At 38.6% G+C, this 8,949-nt stretch overlaps 1 pseudogene; it reads left to right on the top strand.

Moving 5' to 3' along the window:
* Positions 1–2,620: 2,620 nt before the first annotated feature.
* Positions 2,621–3,135, top strand: LOC129150332 (ferritin, heavy subunit-like; annotated as a pseudogene).
* Positions 3,136–8,949: the final 5,814 nt, after the last annotated feature.

Genomic DNA, 8,949 nt, shown 5'->3' with positions numbered 1-8,949 from the left:
CTAGTATGGGAAGGCCACATCAGCGTCTTCCGTCTCTGGACTGCTTCTCTTCTGTCTTCATGGCTGGAGTAGTCCTGTCGATTCCTCTCTGTTGCTGGAATCCACATGGTCTCGGAGTTGTTTTCTGAAAATATACAATTATATTCTCGACCAAAAGTTAATAAAGGAATATTTTCTATAAATTTGACTTGGGATCCTATTTAATTTTTTGCCCAAATGATTTTCCTCTGGCTTGTTTTGACACCTTGTGTGTTTTTCATGGGTGTCTTGCTTTTAGCCTTACAATTAATTTTCTAAAGTATTAATTTTCTAGATGTAATTTACTCATAGGTTATTTTTCCTTACATGATATTCTTCTACTACCCCCCCCCTTTCTTGATTTAAATATTAGGAGGCTTTTGAAAATTTTATAATGTAGTCTTAATTTTTTGCACTATAATATTACTGTTTTAGGTTCATTACATAGTGTGCAATATTATCATGAGATGAACTACCAGTAAAAATTTTAGTTAACACTTTAGGAACACCTTTTTGTCCAGTACAATTAATTTTTCTAGCATATTCGCTTGTTTCAACTAACCAATTTAAATTTGCCTGAAAACTTGACTACTATTTTACTGTCAAATTTATTACTCTAACAACAATCTTATTTTACCCTATAAATATTAGTGGAAAGGATTATTTGCCTTCTTGAGTAGGTCCTAAGCATTCCTGGTGGTAGGCTGGATTTAGATATCATAAACCCACTTCCCCACACCATAGGTACAAGACAACTCGAACAATTCTTGTTGGAGTGAGAGGGCAGCTGCTGTCGGCCAAGTCTCTGTCGGTCACCCAATAAATATTTTTAAACAATAATTTATTTGGGAAAAAGAAAGGATTGCAATTGTGTATGTGCAGCATGGTGAGCCACATGCAAGTCCCTGAGATAAAGAGGAAGGAAGTTCTGTGCAGAGGGTAAGAGGAAGTTAAGGGGAAAACTGTTATAATCGCAGAGCTGTGTAATAACCATAGAATTCTTCCTGTAGGATTTTTGTGTCCATCAGAGTGTGAGAGCTCTTCCCATAGGCCTTCCTGATTCCTGTCTTGGTTAAGGTCTTTCATAAATTTTGACAGTGGTAGTTTGTTATGACAGCCCCAGGAAACTAGCATAGATACTGAGGTTCATTAAGGAGAGAGCCTGTCCGAACCCACTCAGCCAGGGTTCAAATTGAGGTCTCCTGGTTCCAAAGTGTCATGCTTCTTCTCTACTCTACTTAGCCCATCAAAGCCCACATGAGTGGTGGAAACAGTATGATGGCACTTCCCCAACCACTGCTGAGCCAGCAGAGACACATGGGAGGAGGGAAGGAGCAGAGTGCTCTTCCAGGAGAGGGCTCCCCCTTTTCTCACTGTGGCAGTTATGCAAGCCAGCTTGCTCAGAGCAATAACTCCCATAGAATAACCGCAACTCAATGGTTCAGGGAAGAAATATTTATCCTAGGAATACGAATATGGTTAGAAAAGGCTTAATAATAGTAACAGCAATAGCAATGGCAGAATAATCAATCAGGTGCAAATTCTTTATGATTTCCCCTACTGAGGCAGACAGGGCAATGTTACATTGTCCCCATGCTAATGCTGCTCCTTGACACTGTTTCTCATCTGAGGAGCTGGGGGCTCAGATAGCTTAAGTGGCTTTCTTAAAGATCTGCATCAGAGAAATGGGATTTGTGTTTCAACCCTATGGACTGACTCTATGCCAGGTGCTGCCCTGATATAAAAACAATACACAGGCGGAGCTCAGGAGACAGTACACAGTGTGCACTAGGCCACTTCTGTGAGGCTCCCAGATGAAGGTATCCTCCTCAGCTTCTGGGGAAGATGCATTCATTCTTTTAGACTCTGGGCACAAGAATATTTATTAATCATAAAAACCAGAAGAAAGTGAATACAGAAAATTAGAGCATTGTCTGGGGGATCCTAGATTACAGGGAAGAGAGAGAAGTGTAGAGACTGAGGGAAACAAAGTGGGAAGGAGATGGAGGTGGTGCCCGCACCCCCACTGCTGTTACGTGCGTATTCAAAAATAACTAGCCCATAAAAGTCCCCTCCTTTCTAAGTGTCCGGTGTTTGTTGCTTGGTACCAAGTACCCCAATCTTCATTTTCCCCGTCCCCATTCCTATTTTATAAAGCTTGAGGTTATGTCAACAGATGACAAGTGGATAAAAGTCGAGTGTGCAGATGGGGAAGTTGCCATGGGCTTACTGACCAACACCAATAGAGGAAAACTGGTTGGGGAGCAGAGTCCCCATGGACTGCACTTTATGTGCCCTTTCGGTGTGTCGTAAGTTCCCAAAGCCTTCGTCAAAAATTCATGACACCTTATTTAAAAGACTCTATTTCAGTCCAGTCAGTGTTGCTCAGTGGTTGAGCATGGACTTATGAACCAAGATTCTTGGTTGGAGCACATGCCTGAGTTGTGGGCTCGATCCCCACAGTGGACTGACGTTTCTCAGTAATGTTTCTATCTCTCTATCCTTCTCCCTTCCTTGCTCTCTAAAATCAATAAAAACTTTTTTTTTTTTTTTTAGCACATCACTGTTTACCCCTGGTTGCCTGGTTTTCTCTAAAGCTGTGATGGCAGCCAAGCACCTGCTCTCTGACGAGTGTAGTTTTGCTATTAACCACTTGGCATCTTATGAGCTGCACGTCAGTGATGCTTATTTATCTATGACCTGTAATTCCATTGAAGATTCAGTAGAACCTCTTTTTGCCAGTTTCTTTGAATACCAAGCTGAGGTGAAGAGGAAAATGGAAAGCAATTTCTAAAACATCTAAGAAAATGTGGGAGTAAAATCTGCTTTCTAGTGTTTAAGAGGCCTGAGATAGATAACTGGCAAACAGGTATAAAAGCATGAGAGTCTGCCCTGGAATCGGAGAACCAATTAACCAAGCTCCTGCTAGATCTGAAGACCACAGCTTTTTCCAAAAATGAATATGGTGTCTTATGCTTTTTGGAAAAGTTCTTGGATGAACAGAATGATGATACAAACGACCTGCAGTTCCGGCTAGGATATTGTAAGGAATTAGAGAATCAGGCCCAGGATGAGTAAAACCCATTGAAAAAGCCTGCTGAAGTGTTAGGTAAATAGACCTAACATCTGAAGGCAACAAAGCAAGTTTTCCCATTGTAGTAGGTCCCAAAATAAGCTACTTAAGAATCGTGTTCTTCTCCATTTGACAGATGACTGCTTTCCTTCATTGGTGTGTGTACAAATAAATATGCTTTTATATTATAAAAAATTTTTTTTAATACTCTATTTCACTCTTATGTTCACTATTCTTTCCCACAGTGAATTAATATAAATCAAAGGAAAAATTTTACTCGGGATTTCTCCCAAAACCTTGATCAGGGAACAAATATTTTTACATTCAAAAGAGAAATAAAACAGAAAAGAAAAAATATTTTGAAAATTTCCTCTGATGAGTTGATTTTCCACCACCTGCTGTGCTCTCTTCTCTAGGCCTTATTTTCCATTTTTTCAGACATCACGAAGCAGAAAAGAAACTTATCTTCTACAGACACATGCAGGATGAGGCATCCACCCACACACTCTAGGCTGTAATGGCGGGGGTAGTTCTCATCATTTCATAGAGGGAAACCTCTCTCTGAGGAGACCAGAGAGAGAAGAGGTGGAATGTTCTGCTCACCAGAGACTGACAAAATAAATTAGAGAATTGGGCTCCATAAGGCCAAGAGGGCAAGAGAAATAATGAAAGAAGAGTCACAGGGGGTGGGAGCATCCAGGGAAAGGTCAATGGGGGGAAAGGGAGACATATGTAATACTTTAAACAATAAATAATTTAAACCTAAAAAAAAGAAAAGAAAAAGGAAAGAACAGCCACATAGAATATACCACCAACCTCTGTCTTTCACAACCCACAGCCCTCTCTCCAGGCTCCTGAAAACCCAGGTCTCAGGAATTTTATCTGGGATAGTGATGGGTAAAAAGACGGCTCTAGGAAGAATTGTTATAATCAAGTAAGAGTCTTGCATCTGATCTCAAACCTGTGTACACACACACACACACACACACACACACACACACACACAAATGAAATTTCTTTCTTTAACTAGAATCAATTTCCCTTTGAGTATCCATTTTATTTGTTGGCAGAAATTTGTTTTGAGCCAAGTCAGACCCTCCACTACCTCCACACACCCACGATCATGTTCAAGTAGAAAGCCAAGCTCACCTACAGCCCTGCCCTACCTCTGAGCCACTTGTAGACAGAAAATCCTTATCCTGGCAGCAACCAGAAACCCTGTGAGCTGCCTTGGCTCATCTTCTCAGATACACCATTTCTATTTTTGCTTTTTTGGTAATTCCCTTTTACCCTGTGGCCATGCACCCGCCTCCATTGCCACTGTACTATAAGCCACCTAGGGACTTCAGAGGAAAGCTATTCAAAACACAAACGCAGTGAAAACTCTATGCCAGTGTTGCTTTTTCATCCTTTAAGGAGAAGGAACTCTCCTGAACTGCTGTCAGCCTATTTGATGTGTTGTCTTCTTTCATGTTACTACCAGTCTCCAAAGGGTCAACTAAAAATGAGGGTCTTGCACAGAATAAAAGTGGGTGTGTGGGTGGGGATATATTAACCAAAGAATTTGTATGCATATATGTATAACACATGGACAAAGACACTAGGGCAGTGAAGGCCTGTGGTGGGGGAGAGAGGCAGGCTGGAAGGGATCAATGGGGGAAAAAAAGAAACATCTGTAATACTTTCAACAATAAAGATAAATTAAAAGAAAAAATTGAAGTGCCATTTTCTGTCCATATTATTTTGCCCAATTTTCTTTACCATAATATCAATGAACACACACACACACACACACACACACACACACACACACACACACGATTTCTCAGTGTTGGATGTGCTGTATGGATATTCTCATCCACTATTTAGTAGAAATGTGAATGTGGTGTGTGGTGAGTACTTTGGCAGTAGGCATCAAATAATCTTACACATTTTATTTATTTATTTTCAGTCTTTATTTATTTTATTTTTTTTAATTTCTTTATTGATCACAATGTTACATATATGTCCTTATTCCCCCATTAGCCCCCCGTGCCTCCCCTCATGCCCTCACCCCCCCTATTGTCTGTTTCCATTGGTTAGGCTTATATGCATGCATACAAGTCCTTTGGTTGATCTCTCCCCCTTACCCACACCCTCCCCTACCTTCCCTCTAAGGTTTAATGGTCTGATTGATGTTTCTCTGTCTCTGGATCTATTTTTGTTCATCAGTTTATGTTGTTGATTATATTCCATAAATTAGTGAGATCATGTAATATTTATATTTCTCTGTCTGGCTTATTTCACTTAGCATAATGCTCTCCAGTTCCATCCATGCTATTGCAAATGGTAAGAACTCCTTTTTTACCACAGCGTAGTATTCCATTGTGTAGATGTACCACAATTTTTTTATCTACTCATCTGCTGATGGGCACTTAGGCTGTTTCCAAATCTCAGCTATTGTAAATTGTGCTGCTATGAACATAGGGGTGCATATGTCCTTTCTAATTGGTGTTTCTAGTTTCTTGGGATATATTCCTAGAAGTGAGATCACTGGGTCAAATGGGAGTTCCACTTTTAGTTTTTCGAGGAAACTCCATACTGTTCTCCACAGTGGCTGCACCAGTCTGCATTCCCACCAGCAGTGCACAAGGGTTCCTTTTTCTCTGCATCCTCCCCAGCACTTGTCGTTTGTTGATTTGTTGATGATAGCCATTCTGAGAGGTGTGAGATGGTACAGCATTGTCGTTTTGATTTGCATCTCTCCGATGATTAGTGACTTTGAGCATGTTTTCATATGCTTCTTGGCCTTCCTTCTGTCTTCTTTCTAAAATATTCTATTTAGGTTCATTGCCCATTTTTTATTGGGTTGTTTATCTTGCTTTTGCTGAGTTGTATAAGTTCCCTGTAGATGTTGGAGATTAAGCCCTTATCAGTGATAATATTGGCAAATATGTTCTCCCATGCAGTGGGCTTTCTTGTTGTTTTGTTGATGGTTTCTTTTGCTGTGAAAAAGCTTTTTATTTTGATGTAGTACAATTTGTTTATTTTCTCTTTAGTTTCCATTGCCCTAGGAGCAGTATCAGTGAAGAAATTGCTTCTGCATATGTCTGAGATTTTGCTGCCTATGAATTCCTCTAGTATTTTTATGGTTCCCCATCTTATGTTTAAGTCCTTTATGCATTTTGAGTTTATTTTGTGTATGATGTAAGTTTGTGGTCTAGTTTCTTTTTTTTGCATGTATCTGTTCAATTTTCCCAACACCATTTATTGAAGAGACTGTCTTGACTCCATTGTATGTTCATGCCTCCTTTGTCGAACATTAATTGAGCATAGCTGTTTGGGTCGATTTCTGGGTTCTCTATTCTATTCCATTGATCTATATGTCTGTTCTTGTGCCAGTACCAAGATGTTTTGAGAACAGTGGCTTTGTAATACAGCTTGATATCTGGTATTTATATCCCACCTACTTTGTTCTTCTTTCTCAGGATTCTGCAGCTATTCAGGGCCTCTTTTTATTCCAGATGAATTTTTGGGAAGTTTGTTCTAGGTCTGTGAAATATGCCATTGGTATTTTAATGGTGAGTGCATTGAATCTATAGATTGCTTTGGGTAGTATGGACATTTTAATAATGATGTTTATTCTACCAATCCATGAACATGATATATTCTTCCATCTATTTAAGTCTTCCTCTATCTCTTTTTTCAGTGTCCTAGAGTTTTCCGCTTAAAGGTTTTTTACCTCCTTAGTTAAGTTTATTCCTAGGTATCTTAATTTTTTTGGTGCAATGGTAACTGGGATTGCTTTTTTAGTCTCTCCTTCTGTAAGTTCATTATGGTGTATAGAACTGCCATAGATTTCTTGGCATTAATTTTGTATCCTGCTACATTGCCGACTTCATTTATTAAGTCTAATAATTTTTTGATGGAGTCTTTAGGGTTTTCTATGTACAGTATCATGTCATCTGCCAGTAAGGACAGATTTACTTCTTCTTTTGCAATTTGGATGACTTTTATTTCTTCTTCTTGTCTGATCACAATGGCTAGTACTTCTAGTACTATGTTAAACAGGAGTGGTGAGAATGGGCATCCCTGTCTTGTTCCTATTCTTAGGGGAAATGGTTTTAGTTTTTGCCCATTGAGTATGATGTTGGCTGTGGGTTTGTCATATATGGCTTTTATTATGTTCAGGTATGATCTTTCTATTCCCACCTTGCTGACAATTTTTATCAAGAAAGGGTATTGGATTTTGTCAAATGTTTTTTTCTGCATTAATTGATATGACTATGTGATTTTTATCTCTCAATTTGTTTATGTGATGTATCATGTTTGCGAATATTGTACCATCCTTGCATCCCTGGGATAAATCCTACTTGGTCATGGTGTATGATCTTTCTGATGTACTGCTGGATCTGATTTCCTAGAATTTTGTTGAGGATTTTGGCATCTATGTTCATGAGGGATATTGGCCTGTAATTCTCCTTCATTGTGTTATTTTTATCTGGTTTTGGTATTAGGGTGATGCTGGCTTCATAGAATGAGCTTGGAAGTGTTTCTTCCGCTTGAATTTTTTAGAATAGTCTGAGGAGGATAGGTTTTAGTTCTTCTTTGAATGTTTGGTAAAACTTCCCTGTGAAGCCGTTTGGCCCCAGGCTTTTGTTCGCTGGAAGCTTTTTAATGTCTGCTTCAATTTCTTCCATAGTTATTGACCTATTAGTATTTTTAGAATCTTCCTGATTGAGTTTTGGAAGGTTGCATTTTTCTAGGAATATGTCCATTTCCTCCAAGTTGTCTAGTTTGTTGGAATAAAGTTGTTCATAGTATTTTTTAACAATCCTTTGTATTTCTGTGGGACCTGTTGTTATTTTGCCTCTTTCATTTCTGATTTTGTTTATTCGGGTCCTCTCTCTTTGCTTTTTGGTGAGCCTGGCTAGAGGTTCATCAATCTTATTTATCCTTTCAAAAAACCAGCTCTTGGTTTCATTGATCTTTTGTATTTTTTGGGGGGTCTATATGTCATTTATTTCTGCTCTGATCTTTATTATCTCCTTCCTTCTACTCACTCTGGGTTTATCTTGTTGCTCTCTTTCTAATTATTTGATTTGTAGAGTTAGATGATTTATTACCATTTTTTCTTGTTTTTTGAGGTAGGCCTATAGCATTATAAACTTCCCTCTCAGGACTGCTTTCATTGTGTCCTATAGATTTTGGATTGTTGTGTTTTTATTGTCATTAGTTTCCAGGATGTTTTTAATTTCTTCTTTGATCTCTTTGGTAACCCAATCACTATTTAATAGCATGCTATTCAGCTTCCAAGTGTTTGAATTTTTTGGGTTGTTTTTATTGTAGTTTATTTCTAATATTATGCCATTGTGATCTGAGAAAATGCTTGATATGATTTCAATCTTCTTGAATTTGGGGAGATTTTACTTGTGACCCAATATGTGGTCTATTTTTGAAAATGTCCCATGTGCACTTGAGAAGAACGTATATTCCGTGGCTTTGGGGTGAAATGTTCTGAAGATGTCAATTAAGTCCATCTGATCTAGTGAGTCATTTAGGATTGCTATTTCTTTGCTGATTTTGTGTCTAGAGGATTTATCCAGTGATGTCAGTGGTGTATTAAAGTCCCCTACTATGATTGTATTGTTGTCAGTCTCTCCCTTGATATCTTCCAGGAGCTTTTTTTATGTATTTGGGTGCTCCTGCATTTGGTGCATATATGTTTATCAGGGTTATATCCTCTTGTTGTATCAATCCCTTTAGTATTATGAAATGGCCTTCCATATCTCTTGTTATGGCCTTCACTTTGAGGTTTATTTTGTCAGATATAAGTATTGCTACCCCAGCTTTCTTTTCATTTCCATTTGCCTGAAAGA

This window comes from Eptesicus fuscus, chromosome 9 (genome assembly GCF_027574615.1).
Source record: "Eptesicus fuscus isolate TK198812 chromosome 9, DD_ASM_mEF_20220401, whole genome shotgun sequence".
Taxonomy (NCBI): Eukaryota; Metazoa; Chordata; class Mammalia; order Chiroptera; family Vespertilionidae; genus Eptesicus; species Eptesicus fuscus.
This window is presented reverse-complemented; position numbering and strand designations above follow the sequence as displayed.